This window comes from Anolis sagrei, chromosome 2 (genome assembly GCF_037176765.1).
Source record: "Anolis sagrei isolate rAnoSag1 chromosome 2, rAnoSag1.mat, whole genome shotgun sequence".
NCBI classification, from domain to species: Eukaryota; Metazoa; Chordata; class Lepidosauria; order Squamata; family Dactyloidae; genus Anolis; species Anolis sagrei.
The window spans coordinates 228457915-228474932 of NC_090022.1; positions in this window are offsets into that span (position 1 = coordinate 228457915).

The following is a 17018-nucleotide window of genomic DNA, read 5'->3' on the forward strand; positions in this document are numbered from 1 at the left end:
GATCTTAATATGTCCCAAATGTTTATATCTTGAAGATTTTCAGCTCAAAAAGATAAAGTATTGCTGCATATGTGCTGTTGTGGGTGCCGCTATAGAATGAGAACGCCCAATGCCATGTAACACATTCCTTATGAGGGTATGTTATTCTATAAGGAAGAAAGCTATCCTTTCCTCAGCTTCTAGTTCTCTACATCCAGACAATGTTTCTGTATGAGGGAACAGTCCTTTGTCTGAACTTTTCACCTGTAGCTTGAACAATCCACCACACTTTTATTACCTCATTTGTGACTGTGACAAACTGGGCCTCACACTGTTTTCATAACAAATGGCTTCATTTTTCCCCTTCGCCATGAAGTTTTTATTTGTTTTGTTTCAGTCAATAATGAATAGTTACCAATTGGTTGGCTTTTGAATTGCCCTTATTGTTTCCAATCAAACTGGTTACACATACATCATACTAAAGTGAAGATCTAACTATTGCCCTTATATACATAATAGTGTGGCCTTAGCAGTCTCATTAGCATTACTCCCACCCTTTTTCTGAGATGGATCCCACTGGCTCCACACACTGACTGCTTTTAGCTATGCACTTAGCTAAAGGCAAAATTGGGTTGCATGCAGGAGACATTCTGGAGGAAGGACTGGAGAAACTCAAGTTTAAATCCCTGATCTATTACAAATACACAAGGTGACCATAAATCAGTCACTGTCTCTCGGTATTTTTGTAGGAGTAACTATGGGGAATGGGAAAGAACCATATTCTAAATCTATAAGCAGAGGGGGAAAACCACTGGTACACTGAGTACTAACTTTGTCATAGCAGTTGTGCAAAGAAGTGGAACAACAGCATGCTAAAAACACCTGTGAAATAAAACCTATATTGGATATGGCCACTGCACTAACTCTGAAAATTCATAGCTGCTGACTAGCCCAATGAACGTTGTACAAGCATGGTGACACACCTGAATACAGGCTCATGTGTACCAACTTGAGCTCCTTGAAAATACACACATAGTAATGTAATAGTAAGTGAGAATCCTATAACTTAACATAGCTTTACATATTTACGTAAGGGTTTGTCTACATGGTCTAAAAATCCATACTCACTGTGAATGGGCTGCTGGCTGTCATCAGTACACACAGCAACTTCCAGTGAATATCCTGGGATTTTTTTTCACATTAAGCCAACTTTATCCCAGGACTTCAAGGCACTCTGGAAAGCTAAATCAAGTCCATTTTGGACTTACCCCTGTCCAGGTGGACACCGCTGCATCATCCTTTCTCTGTGCTGATCTGCACAGGAAAATAGATCATGTCACCCCCCCCCCCCCCCCCCCACTGCTTCCCACCAGCCATGGAGATACATCGGGTGCCTGGCTGTCACAGTCATGTCTTCTGATATCAGAACAGGGCATCCATGCAACCAGGGAGGAGGAGATTGATCCCCTCCTTTTTGCTGCTCATGCAAATAGCATTCTGACGTGAACGGAAGTGACCTTGATGATCTGGAGCCCAGATGGAGCAGCAAACAGGGAGGAGGTGGCAGCCCAATGGGTCAGATGTAATCCTGGCCCATTTGAACAACAGCCCTGGATTCAGTAACTACAGACTAGAATTACACCAGGCGAACCTCCCTTAAGATCCTGTTAGTGAACTGCAACAATGTGTATCAGGGTAATGACAAGAGTGCTTTGGTCCCAAAGTGCAGTGTTCACTTTGTTGACTGCTACAGAGTAAAAGAATGATCCTCTACTGCATATGGGATGTTATAAAACAGTCCAGTTCTAATTCCCACATACATAAATCCACTTACAAACACATAACTTTCATAAAGGACTCAGGCCAACAATGTTTCAATGAGCATGCTGAGTCTTTCCCCTCAATCAAGAAAATTAAGAGAAAACAGAGGACAACTTTCTGCGTGTGTTTATTCAACATATGGGAAATAAGATAAGCATGCAATTTTTGACAAAATTTAGGCACCCTAAATTTTACTAACCTGAAGGTGTACATCTCGGGGATTTACACTTACTCTTCCTTATTACCTCATTTTCAGTGGCACGTTTTTGAATATGCTGTGATCTAGTGCAAGAAAGAACGAATCAAACAAAATAAAATTTCAAAAACCCTCCTCCAGAATTATAATGGACCAATGATAAGCGCATCTGACTATGTCATTAGAAACACAGTCCTAGTCCTTTTTCATTCTGGGAATATCCAAATATTCTTAGGTCCAGATTTGATACAAAGGTCTCAGATGTGGTGAAGTGTGGTTATGAGGCTGAAAATGTGTTGTGTGGCTGCATACTTTCTCCGTGTTCCCCTCATTATCTGCCCAACTTCAAGTCACTTATCATCTGTTTTTCTTCAGTTTCCCATGACAAATGAATACAGTGATTTTGAATGCAACTTAAACTAAGATTTGAAACCATGTTCATGGATGCCACAGAAACCTATAGTAATGAGCCAAAACAGAACTGTAAAATTAAAGTGCATAAGGGGAGGGATACAAAGTGAACATGTTCTCAAACTAATTAGGTAAATTCAACAGACCCACAATTATGACACCTTAGACATATCGTTATCTATGACAACACTGGAAACTTGAAACCCAACAGTGAGAACAAGACAAGCATTCTAGTCATTATGAAATATTTATGTAAGAAATTACTTTAATTGGAGAGACAACAAACTGAAGTTGCACTTGGTTATTTTTGAGGGATTTCCCCCCATTTTGTTGCAAGAAAGGAGAAACAAGACATTAAACATGACCTTTTCTTGTAACTATGAATGAAGGTTTCTGTTTACTGGACAAAACAAAAAACACACCTGCTGCAGCTTTTGTAATACATATTTCATTTCATTTTAATATAATTAGTTAAAAGAGAGATAAAAGATATATTTTTAATTGCTTGACTACTCTAATTAACACAAAAAGCCTCCCTCCAAAGAAGAAACCACAAAACATGATAAATATACTAGTCACTCTGTTGAGCACACATGTAATGGACCACAGAGCTTCTCTCCATCATTTGCTTATGGTTTCTTATGGCTCTGGTTTGTTTCTTTCCCAACAAACCAGTCAGGATCCATAATTTGATTTAGGTTTATTTATAAATTTCATCCATGGCTAATTGGGAGAAAAACAAACCCGAGAAGCTAGTATGCCAGAGCAAACATGATAAACAAACTGCAAAGTGAAGCTCCATTATTCCAAAACATGGGGAAATGGAATTTACTTCCTGGAAATTACATAGTGACCCTGGTTTTTATTGAAGTGTGGACAATTGGATTGAGCTGACCTGGGTACATCCATGTCAACACTTTAGTTTTGTCAGTCAAAGAGTTTCAAACAGCTCCTCAGCAGGGCCTTGTTGGTGACACTGCTTCTAGAGATCATATAATTGTGATCAGCAAAGCTGGAGACATTTCTGGTTGGGCAAAACAGTAACAGCCTTCAGAAGCAAAGGCCAATGGTCCTGATGTACCCAACCAGCTGTCCTAAAAGGCTGTAGAGGACTTCCATGACAGCAAATACAGACTCCCTATGCTATATTTGGGGAAGGTTTGGAGGAGGTTACTTTATTTACATGCAGGGGAAAAACTTCCTCTATTCAAAAATGTACAAAATGAATGCAATAAAACACAAGAGGTTCCTAAGAGAAAAATGTAAAAACATAAAGAGCAAACCTGGGCTTCACCTCTCCATGTGTATAAGCTGACCACGCAATGCTGGCTCTTGCCCAGTGCCGCTGAGGACAAAGCATATTTGTAGCAATTTTCCTTGCCTTGAACACGTCTTTATCTACAAAAAGATGTCCCACAGAATGTCAGTATAGCTAAAATTTATTTCATATCTCTCAGAATTCTGCATAATGTTAATAAGAATAATACAAACATGGAAAAGGTTTTCTCATTAATTCACTAGATGTCAACTCTATTGTTGGATCTCTAATGGTTAAAAAAATCGGCCCCGTCCTGCAGGCATTATGTTATTCTGGCAAATGACAGAAAGCTGTCCTTTCCTACTGATCTCCTTAACCTTTAATAACAGTGATATGACCCTACTCCTTCCCAAGTCCTGACATGCAACATCTGGGCAATGCCTTACCAGCAAGCCTACAGATGTTTTGCCATAAAGAAGTCTAACTAATTTCAGAGGTTACTCCTTGGTGAGTGCATGCACATCTCCATCCTGAATTACTTATTCAGCTTGAGACTGTATGTTGGTGTAGACCACACATTTCTAGGCAGCAATAAATTATGACTAGCATTCTGTATTGCAACAACAGATTCATAACCTGGAGTTATGGATCCATGATTGCTCAATACTCACCAATGCTATGTGGTCACAACTGTCACAGTGTCGCTACAATTCTAAATGCCCTTCCAACCTATTGTACCAGGCAGCAGCCACATGAAAAGATGGATGTCATTTCAGGCGGCAACAGGAGCACAGAATGATGGTGTTTCCACCCACTCCAAGAAATGAGACAGTGAATCAGAAGCATGACTCCCACACAAATCCTTATTGCAGTCTCACTTGCTGATGGAAGAGAGTGAAATGCCATCCTTACTGTAGCCTAATCAGCAGCAAAGGAGACCTCCCAGAATGGCTGCTGCCTGTAAAGTAGGTGGAATGACAGCCATTTTCAAATATTTGAAAGAATGTCATATTGAGAAGGGGGAAAGCTTGTTTTCTACTCCTCCAGAGATTAAAAAACACACAAAGCAATGGATTAAAACTACAGGATAAATATTAAGAAGAGCCTCCTTATGATAAGAGCAATTCTGACATTCTAATTATTTCTATACATTATTTTTAAAAGTAATTCAAATCCATCACAATTTTGTTAGAAAACATTAGTTTAAATTTACCTTTCAAAATTGATGGGTTCCCTAATCTGGTAGAATTCCGTGCAAGATTAGACAGAGGCTTGGGATTCATACTTGCAAACAGAGCTTTAGGTTCTTGTTGTTCAGGATGACTTTGTTGCTTTAAAGCCTCAGTCCTTTTGTCCTTGTGGCAACTTATTTCAGAAGTTCCAGAATCATTGCTCATATATTTCTCAGCCTGTTGTCCATCCAAATTACTACTCTTAGAGGTGCAAAGGGGACAAATGCTTGCTTCACTAGAAGATTGCTGACAAAAGAATGAATAATCACCTTCTTGATCTTGAAGCCTTTTGGACTTATTGAGATAATTCAAGTAGAAATAATATTTAGCCAAAACACTATCATCGGAATGGGATTTGTCCTTTCTAAATTGCTTCTGATTGACATTGTCTCTGAGCAGCAACTCAGCATCACTTTTCAAATCTACAGTTGATCTGACAGCCCTTTCAGATATATTTTCTTTCATATCACCTTGCAGGCATCTTGGACCTATACTGGATATACGTGCCATACTCTCATCATTAAACTGAGGCACTGTGTCTAACAAAATGCAATCACTGTTAGTACACAAGCCAGTACTTTTGTAAGTAAGATCCAAAAAATCTGAACCCATTTTACAAGTACTATTTTCAGAAGGGTTTGGTGATATATTCCCACAGAAACTGTTCATTTGCAAAAAAGACTCTTTCCTCTGAGATTTTAATTCTGTTTTTCGTTGGCCTTTCTTGCAGTTACCTCTGTGACAAGTATTCTTGGCTTCACCTTCTCTAGTATGTTTATTCCCTTCACAATATTTTTCCATCTCTGGCATACACCCTGCTTCAGATTCATTTCTTTGATCATTTCTTTGTAGAGGCTGAAAATCTAACATGCCATCCCTTGATAGATCTTTTTTCACCTTAGACCTGTGATTGAAAAAGGTGCTTCTCTTTGTAGCCTCTTCACTGTGGCCTTCCACATTATTGATGGTCTCGGTGGAATCTTCAGGTTTTTCAGCCCACCTGAAATCTTTGGATTTGTGGTCTTTAATCTGCAAAGTTTCTGGATTCCATTTTTCTTCACTGCTATGAAATACTTCTGTGTAGCAAGGCGTGCCTCCCAGCACTTGGAAGCTGAAATGTTTCCTCTCTTCTGGTCTGAAAATGTCAGAAATATCACAAGAGCTTTTGATGTTCTTGCTATCTGCAGCTGCTATCTCTAAACTGTTTGTCTTCACATCTGTCCAATCCTTAAACTCCTCATCTGAACTATCAAGGGGAGCCCAATAATAAGCTTCATTTTTCTGTGAACCTAATGTAGACACAAATGGATCATCATCCTTCTGTGTAATATGGGAGTTTTGAGAGTTGTTCTTTATTGTATTGTGATGATCTACCTCATGTCCTTCTCTAATATTGCTGTAAACTATAATATCCTCTCTTTCTTTCTCACACTTGAGTGTTTGACCAGGTTGTAAAATCTTGTTTGCAAAAGATGATGGATTGCTTTTGAAAAAAGTATATGGATTCCATATTTCAGAATGCTCTTGACTATGTTTGTCAGTTACACAGGGGCGTAGAAAATCAGAATGCAATATCTCTAAATTAAAATTGCCAATATTTTGATCTATATCATCCTTTTCTGTCCTCTTTTGAGCCATCCTTGTTTCAATGTCATGATCCAGGATGAATTTTCCAGTTTCCTTTATGCTGTCCCCAACAAGATATTTATCTAGGAATAATTCATCCCAACTTCCAATATCTTTGAGCTTCTGTGTTTCAGGAATGCCAATATTATCACATAAGTTATTAGCTATATAGGCAACACTCAAGTATTTTCTATGTGTCCGTTCATCTGTGGTACTTGCATCTTCTTGCATTTTCAACTGTTCCATCCCAGGAAGTCTCTGAATTTCGTGTTTCTGTCCATTTCCTTTACTGCTGAGCTCTTCAAAACCCATTTTATCATTAGCTACAGAATGTAATGAGCTGCTTCTGGACTTGATTGAATCTGAACTGTTGGTACTGCAGCCAGACACATTCCTTTCATAGAAAGCCATATGCTTACATAGCAAGAACTTCTGGTTCTGAGTATGATGTGTATCAATTGCATCAAAAGTCTCAGCAAACACTGATTTTAATCTCTTCAGAGGATACTCCTTCTGCAGAAAAAAATGTAGACAGATAAAAATACCCCAATAGTAGATGACAACTTTGGGTTGATGCGGATTTCTGGGCTGTATGGCCATGTTCCAGAAGCATTCTCTCCTGATGTTTTGCCCACATCTATGGCAGGCATCCTCAGAGGTTGTGACATCCTCACCACCTCCAAGGATGCCTACCATATATGTGGGTGAAATGTCAGGAGAGAATGCTTCCAGAACATGGCCATGCAGCCTGGAAAACTCAAAGCAACCCAGTGATTCCGACCATGAAAGACTTCAACAACACTAATGACAACATTATTTACTAACAATATGTTGACATTCCCCACCCTTATATTCAGCTACAATAAACGGGACAACTGTGTGAAATTATAACATAACTTTCACATTCCAAACCGCCATCTAAACACGCTATCCTTCCTTACCACTTGGGGTTTTTGTTCTGTTAAAGGGGAATACTGTTTAAACACACAGGAAATTTCTACCTAATTCAGGGCGTCTGCCAAAACAGTGAGATCTGCAGCATAAAATTGATCTGGGTGTAGAAGGATGACTATCACATTAGTTAACTAATTAGTCAACATTAAACTGGCACAGACTTGAGCCGATCACTAATGGCCATGCAAGTTGTTAAGGTTCAACCACATATTAAGGTTGATAATGTGATGCTAGGAAAGCTCTGATCTGCACCACGAAGCAAGGAATAGGGGCACAGTTAATCTTTCCCAGCTCTTCCACTATACACTAATTAGCATTAATAATTAAAAACCTCCCATTTGACCCTTGGGAGGCTTTTCATTGATGCTAATTGCCACACTAAGAAATAGGAACTTTGACAGAGATTACAGCTGTGAAAGGAAGTCATGAACTATGACAAGAAAAGACCCCAATTGTGGTGGAGTGGGACACTTGGCTGTGGAAAAGAAAACAGATTTAGTTATTTATTTCTCATTTTTATTCCATACAGGTCCCAAGGCAGTCTTTAACCCATGCCAGCCCAGAGTTGAGTTATATTTGAATAGGATTAAATGTACACTTAAGTTATTTTAAATTGTTTATGCTAGACCACACTTCTGTTGAGTATCAGCATTGCAAAACTAGGAGCCCACAGTGGCACAACGGGTTAAACCCTTGTGCCGGCAGGCTGCTGACCGAAAGGTCGGCAGTTCAAATCCAGGGAGTTCCCGTCTGTCAGTTCCAGCTTCTCATGCAGGGACATGAGAGAAGCCTCCCACAGTATGGTAACACATCCGGGCATCTCCTGGGCAACATCTCACACCAGAAGCGACTTGTGGTTTCTCAAGTTACTTCTCACACACAAAAAACTGCAAACCTGCAAAACTGACCATTTTCCCAGTAGAAATTTCTACAATTCCATTAGAGGCTGTTTCTGTGATTTCAGGGGGTTTTTTTTGGGGGGGGGGGCATATTGTATGCACTGATGGTCAGTTGAATGATACTGACGGAAGTGGGGCTGTTAGTTATTCTCAACTAAAGTAAGCCAACAAATCAGACAATGATGACTGTTTACTGGCTTGTCAGTGGGACTGTGAATCCACCACCAATTTTAGATAGATTTAAAGGTGTTGAACCAATTTAGACATTAGACTTCAAAACTCTGGATAAAACCTGAAGTGGATTAACTATCTGCCATAGGAGTCACTAGTTCCCAACACAATTATGTGCCGAGTAGTGCATAAACATATAGGAGAATCCAACTGAGTCCAAAATTCTGCTCTGAACAGATCTAACAATAGGATTTGGTGAAATGGTTATCTAAAGGCCCACCTAACCTTTTTATTTCATTGCACGTGTGTTTGAGTCCAGAACAAAACAAAAAAACCTTCTGGGACACATTGAGTTGCTTTTCTTGTTCACTGCACAGGACATTGCTTCTTAGCATGCATCTACGCTGTAGAACAGGAATAGAAGAACTTTGGCCCTCCAGGTGTTTTGGACTCGCACAAAACTAACAAAATGAAGTTCAACAAGGACAAATGCAAGATACTCCACTAAGACAGAAAAAAATGAAATGAGATGCCTGGCTCAACAGAAGTACATGTGAAAAGGATCTTGGAGTCCTCATGGATAACAAGTGAAACATAAGCCAACAATGTCATGTGGCAGCTTAAAAAGCCAATGGGATTTTGGCCTGCATAAATACTATAGAGTCTAGATCCAGGGAAATCATACTGCCCTTCTATTCCGCCTTGGTCAGACCACACCTGGAATACTGTGTCCCATTTTGGGCACTGCAATTGAAGGAAGATGTTGACAAGCTGGAATGTGTCCAGAGGGGGGTGATTGAAACGATCAAGGGTCTGGAGAACAAGCTCTATGAGGAGTGGCTTAAAGAGCTAGGATGTTTAGCTTGCAGAAGAGAAGGCTGAGAGGAGACACAATGGCCATGTATAAAGAGGTGAAGAGAAATCATAGGAAGGAGGGAGGAAGCTTGTTTTCTGCTACCCTGGAGACTAGGATGTGAAGCAATGGCTTCTAACTACAGGAAAGGAGATTCTACTGGAACATTAGGAAGAATTTTCTAACAGTGAGAGCTGTTCAGCAGTGGAACTCTCTGCCCAGGAATGTGGTGGAGCCAGAGCCGTGGCCAGGGGGGGTTAAGGGTTCTAACCCACCCACCCACCTGGTTTACTCAAGAATTTTAATTGGTTAACCAAATTATGAGTAAACCAGGTTTCTTTTTTAAACTGACACATTTTCAGGGCAGGGTTTAACTTTTAAACCACCTCCTCCGCCAGGATTTTGATTCGGGGGGAGCTGATTCGGGGGGGGGGGCTGAGTCTGAGTGAAAGAGGGTCTACCCTAGCAAACATTTTGTATCGTTACCCCAATACCCCCATGCATATGGAATATATTGAGCATGGTGATCAGATCATGATATGAATAAACATAACAGCATAATTAACAGCAGTAAGGCCTTCTCACGGACCACCATGAGAATTTGGGGGGGGGGTTAAGTCCCTCAAGCCCCCCCCCCCTCCGCTACATGCCTGGCCCTGGGAGGAGGCTCCTTCTTTGGAGACTTTTGAACAGAGGCTGGATGACCATCCGTCAGGGGTGCTTTGAATGGGATTTTCCTGCTTCTTGGCAGAGGGTTAGACTGGATGGCCCATGAGGTCTCTTCCAACTCTAGGATTCTATTATTATAATGCCTAGCCACTGGAATTGTGGGAGTTGAAGTCCAAAACACCTGGAGGGCCAAAGTTTGCCCATGCCTGCTGTGAAATGAATGCAGTTTGACATCACTTAAACTGCCAAGCTTCAACACAATGGAATCCTGGAAGGTGTAGTTTGGTGAGAACACTAAATATCTTACAAAACTACACCTCCCATGACCCTATAACTATGAGCCAGGGCAGTTAACTTGGTTTCGAACTCTATTCATCCTGCAAAGTAGATGCACCCTTCTGCCCCCCCCCCCCCTTGTTTCCCTCTTGTTCTATTTTACAGTAATGCCCAAGAACAGATTGACTTGTGGACTGAGTAGATGCCTGCAAGGGTGACCCACCTCATCCCATTGACAGCTTCCAGGCGCCAAGGAAGCCAGGCGACGAAGGGGAGAAGCCTGTTCCCCAAAGAGTTAGGCTTGGGGGAGTGGCTTGAAGTGGGGTTCCTCCTGGGAAGAAGAATCTGGAGGAGTTCTCATGGAGACAGACGAAGCAGGCTGGGCGGAAGGAGTGCAGCTCAGGTGGTCCCGCAAACAAGAGACAGCGCCTCTCTCCTACACTCTTTCTCTTCCTCTCCCTGCCTCCATCTGGTGCTCCTGTCTCTGGCAACCTGCACCACGCTGTCCTCATGGAAACGGCAAGGCTTGGAGTCAAGGAAGGGCCAGAGAGGAGCCCCGCCTCTCCTGCTGAGCTCGTCCCAACCCAAGCATTGTGGAGCCCGGCTTCTTCAACCCCAGGCCTTGACACGACTCCCAGGCACAGCCCAGGAATGTACTGCTAAGCAAAGGGAGGATGTTTCTCACCCAAACTCTGCGCCCCCTATTACATTTTCCCTCCCTCACCAGGCAGGATTTCAGGGGGATGAACTGGCAAAGCCATCCCCTCGAGTATTCCTTGCCTCAGAAAACCCTATGAAATAAATGGGGTTGCCGCAAGCGAACAGGCAACTTGGAGACTAACACACACAAACTTCACCTTTTTGACTCCCAGAACTCAGCTTTGCTGCCTTTAAGTCCCCTTGGAAACTTTTCCTCCCATTTTTTTCTAAACTATTTCTGAAGGTTCCAGTGATTTTTTTTCTTCATCATCATCATCATCGGCGATCACTCATGTCCAAGTAGGTTGGCCTTCTAAGCGTAGGGTCTTGGTGGTGGGTCCGTAGATGACTGTGGACACCTAGAGTCATAGAATCATAGAGCTGGAAGAGACCTCATGGGCCATCCAGTCCAACCCCCTGCCAAGAAGCAGGAAAATCGCATTCAAAGCACCCCCGACAGATGGCCATCCAGCCTCTGTTTAAAAGCTTCCAAAGAAGGAGCCTCCACCACACTCCAGGGCAGAGAGTTCCACTGCTGAACAGCTCTCACAGTCAGGAAGTTCTTCTTAATGTTCAGATGGAATCTCTTTTCTTGTAGTTTGAAGCCATTGTTCCGCATCCTAGTCTCCAGGGCAGCAGAAAACAAGCTTGCTCCCTCCTCCCTAGGACTTCCTTTCGCGAATTTATACATGGCTATCATGTCTCCTCTCAGCCTTCTCTTCTTCAGGCTAAACTTGCCCATTCCAGTTTGTCAATATCTCTCTTCAATTGTGGTGCTCAGAATTGGACACAATATTCCAGGTGTGGTCTAACCAAGGCAGAATAGAGGATTTTCCCAGTGGAGGTTAGAAGGGAAATACCTGAATCATTTCCACATTCTGTTCTTTCCACCTTTTTTAAAAAGGTGATGATGGTGGCATCTTTGAAGTCTGCTGGGATTTTCTCAATCACCCACACTTTTTCAATGAGCTGGTGGAGTTGTTGTGTCAACTCAGGACCACAAAGGTCATGATTTTTTTTTAACATAACTGTGACGCTATACATTTGGAAACAGAAAGAAAATCTTCAATGTGTGAAGGTTAGCCTCATTTCGTCCCACATACTTCAGGCCTTATCTACACTGCCATACACAATCCCGATTGTCTGCTTTGAACTGGGTTATATGGTAGTGTAGACTCATATAATCTAGGTCAAAGCAGACAATCTCTATTATCTGTTTTGATAACCTGGATTATATGGCAGTGTAGATCCAGCCTCAGTGACACCCCCAGGGTCAGCCTGTGGCAAAGGCACAAAGTGACAGCTACCTCCTTTGCAGGAACATTCAAGTTCCAATAAGAGAGGTGTTGCAGTGGCACTTATGTCAACCTTAAAAGAAAATCAAAACACCAAGATCTGAAATCAATCATGTGATATCACCTTTATTGGGTCAACCAAATGTGTGTGTGTATGTATGTGTGTGTGTGTGTGTGTGTGTGTATCCCGTAGCTTTCAGGACTTTGGTGGCTTTTTCATCAGGCAGAGATAGATAAATAGCACACAGAGGTTGTAGTCCCGGCATCTTCATTCTAGGTTTGACAGTTTAGGAAAAGTGTGTCAAGGAAATGTAACAAAGAGGCACATTCTGCAATGGCTATAAGCTGTATGGCAACAAAAGGAGAGACAGGTAATAGTAAATTATTATTATTATTATTATTATTATTATTATTATTATTAATCCTGGGATTTGTAGTTTAGTGAGGTATTTGGAATCCTGTGCTCCAGTGCTCAAGATCTCTCATGTTTGTTCAGAAAACTCAGGCTTCAGGCAAATGGAGCCATGACAAATAAAATAGCGTGCAGCTACTATAACTTTGTAGAGCAAAGTACTTAGTGATCCAGAGTATTTTGCCACATCTGGAATGGGGGGGATCTCCATGTCTGCCCAGAGGTATAGGGGAATATTCCCCATTTCCTGGGCATAAAGTTATCCAAGCAACAATTAAACTATATTCATTGACGTGTGTTTTTAAAGGACGCTCATGTATGTCCAAATCTTTTAGTCCAAATATTAGTCCAAAAAACCTGGATCAGTTTATAGATGGGTCAATGTGAGCACTGTGCCTTAATTCTTATCAAAAATAAGAAGCCATTCTCTTCTCTGAACAGTGCCCAAAAGCAAGAGTTTAGTCCTTCCCAGAAGCACTCAACCCCTCTACTCTCTCCACTTGAGCACCACTTCTGGCTCATTGAATGCCTGGACAGGATAATGGCTATGGCAGCATCAAGTGTAGTTGGCCTCTTAAGGTGGCAACAATGCTTTCCTCTTTTTGCAGAATGATCCTTGATTTATCCATGGGACATATCAAAATCCATAATTTTGGCCCCTAAACCATCCATCGACTTAAACATGAGCTTGACTTATACATGAGTATATATGATAGCTACCACCCCAAACTGTTTCTTTGGCTGAGCTATATTTTCTTCTGGCAAAATATCCAAAATTTTGTTTAGGCTCATCACCAAAATTTCATTATCGAGAGCAATTACAGCTAATCCCTGTCCAAAAAATGGGTAAATTGGCCAAAAACAAGGAGGGGGGCAAATAATATTCAATTGGACTTGATTGCTTTAAAACCAGATGAAACTGATCAGCCAGGCATTTCTTTGGATACTGAGAAAGCTTTTGACAGATTTTAAGGTAAAGGTAAAGGTTTCTCCTTGACATTAAGTCTCATTATGTCTGACTCTGGGGGTTGGTGCTCATCTCCATTTCTATGCCGAAGAGCCGATGTTGTCCATAGATGCCTCCAAGGTCATGCGGCTGGCATGACAACATGGAGCGCTGTTACCTTCCTGCTAGAGTGGTACTTATTGATCTATTCACATTTGCATGTTTCCAAACTGCTAGGTTGGCAGAAGTTGGGGCTAACAGCGGGAGCTCACCCTGCTGCCCAGATTCGAATTACTGACCTTTCGGTCAGCAAGTTCAGCAGCTCAGCAGTTTAACCCACTGTGCCATCAGGGGCTTTTATTAGCCATTTATTTTCACAATATTGGTTCATTTGGAGTTTCCTAGAACACACGCTGGATATTTCTTAATATTTAAAACAGGGTTCAAAGCAGGGATGACCACTGTCTCCTTTAATACTCAATTTGTGCTTGTGCTCAAAATACCAGGATCAATGGATTTATGCATGTCAGTTTAGAATTTTAAAATGTTCTTTTCCCAGATGCTCCTTTGTTGTTCATTTCAAAGCCCAGCAGTCAATCCATGTTGTGATGCAGCTAATTATTTTGATGAAATATCTGGCTGTTCAATTAAGTGGGCCTAGTAAGAAGCACTGCCAGGAGGAGACAAGGCAAACTTTAACATATTTAAGGCATGACAGATTTAATAATACTCCACTTCTATTATTTATTGGGTTATAATTAACTCTAGAGAACTTATTTCAGATTATTGATCTTAATAAAAATAAGATGATGAAGGGTAGTGCACAAGATTTAGAAATATGGGCTTAAAAATGATTCTGGGGTGTACGGTAAACACAATTAAACTGTATCTTATACCAAGAATAGTTTGCATTATTTGTGGAATTCCTCTACTCATGTCTTACAAGTACACTCTGTACCCCACCTTTTCCAATGGTAAGAGTTTCATTCATGTGCAGTTTGTGGTTGCAAAGGAAGAAAGATTTCAAATTGGTTCCATATTTTTGAAACACCTTGTACTTTCAAAAAATAGGTGTGTTGTGCAGGAGATTGAAGAGGGGCTAATCTCAACCTAGAATTTTAATGAAAAGGATGCAAAAGCACAGCAAACCAAGAGTATGCCTTCCAGATCATTTTACAACAGGTATATCTGTTATCTTGTGTTAATCTTTGAACAAATCAATGTAAAGTAAATAATTCACCAAAGAGTGTTCATTTCTGGAACCTTTATTCAACTGGACAATACCTGGTTCTTATTTTATTTTTCAAGAAGAGCAGTGTTTTGCCAACAATTTCGGTAGTTAGAACTGCATGGCAGATAGGCTTGTGCAACTTGGCTGATGGGCAGTCCGTTTTTGGTATCCAAATTTGATTGGGTACCCAGATCCGTTTTTGGGACCCTTCTGAAAATCGGCTAATGGAAAAACCTGTTTTCAGCTAGGCAGCTGAAAGATCCAGGAAGATCTGGCCCATTGGCAGCAGTGGGGAACTTACGAGGCTCCCCTTTCCATTCCTGTGACCCTTTCCTTTCTTCTTTCAAGGGAGCCTGGGTTTGAGGAACAGGTTAAGGAAGCACCCTTCCCGGACTCCTTTTCTTTCTTCCTTTCAAGAGAGCCTGGGTTTGAGGAACAGGGTTAAGGAAGCATGTGCTGCGTGCTCCTGAATAGAAGGGAAGAAGCTATGCCCGGCAGCCACGTGGGTCATTTCAGGTAAAAAAAAACATGGCCACTGAGCCCTTGCCATTATGGCCATCTGGAGAAGCCGAAGAAACCAAAGGAAAACGGCTAAAATGGATCTGTGCACATGTCTAATGGCAGATATTGTCATATCAATTACAATCTAAGCCATAGCTCATGACAGATTGACTTTATGAGGCAATCCAGATTTTAAAATCTGATTAAGTCTGGAAAATTTGAATAGGAAAATTTGGGTATTACATGGCTGGCTAAGAGAGAATAGCAGAAATGAGAATCTTTAGTTTGGATAAAAATCCCAGCTGATGGTGAACAAGAATTATCCACATGTATATGGAAACCTCGATGAATTCCTGTGGATGATTTCAGTCAATCAGTAGGGAAGTGAAGGGAGACTGCAATACAAGGTCATGAAGCCATGCTACTGCCTAATGAACACCAAGTAGCCACCACCCTTTCTTTTTCAACTGTTTCTTGACTAACACTAATATCTGGATTCTAATAGTTAAAAAGTAATCTTCAATTCAGTAATTATACCAAAGCTTTGGTGAGTTTCCATGCCTTTCAGACTAACATGTCAGATTATTTCTTAGATGACAGTACATTTGTATGAGGAAAATGGGAAAATTAGGTTCTAAAGTGAACAACAAACAAATAAATGATTCACTGTAATATAGCCAGGGTGATGAAATTGAAAGTCTGGAAGAACACAAATGTTCATTCTTGTAATGTGTACAGGACTAGTTATATCTGAAATCTGCTAGTCTCAGCTAGAACATATGGACTGGATCAATTGCTAAATGATACGTCAGCACTTATCTACGTCCAGTTCATTCAATGGGACTATTCTAACTGGAAGTGGCAACAGAATTTAAGTTGTGCAGTTTTAAATACCCATTGAGGTGAGGCTCTTAGGTGACTCAGTTATCCTGTTGTTTCCAGCAAAGACTTTAAAAAAAGATTTTTGTTAAATATTCAAATATATCGTCCAAGTTTTCTAAAGAAAGACTTAATATTGTTTAATATTGCATATTAATCTAGAGTGAGTCATCGTGTGGCATTCTGGGCATATTACGTGTTGTGTCTATAAACAGAATTATATAATCAGCACAGATATGATGTTTTCACAATAAATTCTTGGGTTGAAGTTATTCTAAGAGGCAGCAGGTGGTGCTGTCTCATCAGTGTTTGGATTTACGTACATTTTTATCTAAGATGTTCAGGGAACAACATTTCTAAAGCAGAACCAAAACAGTCTCAGAATAATTCCAATAATTCCAATATTACAAATACATAACTACTTTTTGTGATGTTTCTCTACATACTGGAAAATGTGATAGGGAAGTGTAACTCCATAACTGCCTCATTTCATGGAATTGGAAGGGATCTCAGTGCTCGTCTAGTCCAGCATCCTGCTTATGTAGCATGAGATGGGTGATTTTCCAAAGTAGTCTTCCCAGAACAACTGGAAGCCAGGGATTGCAGAGAGCCATCAGATTCTCCATTGGACAGTAGCAGAAACATCTTTTTCTGCCTTTCCCTGACAATGCATTTAGGCTGTGATAGTTTTGGTAGCCAACAAGATCTCG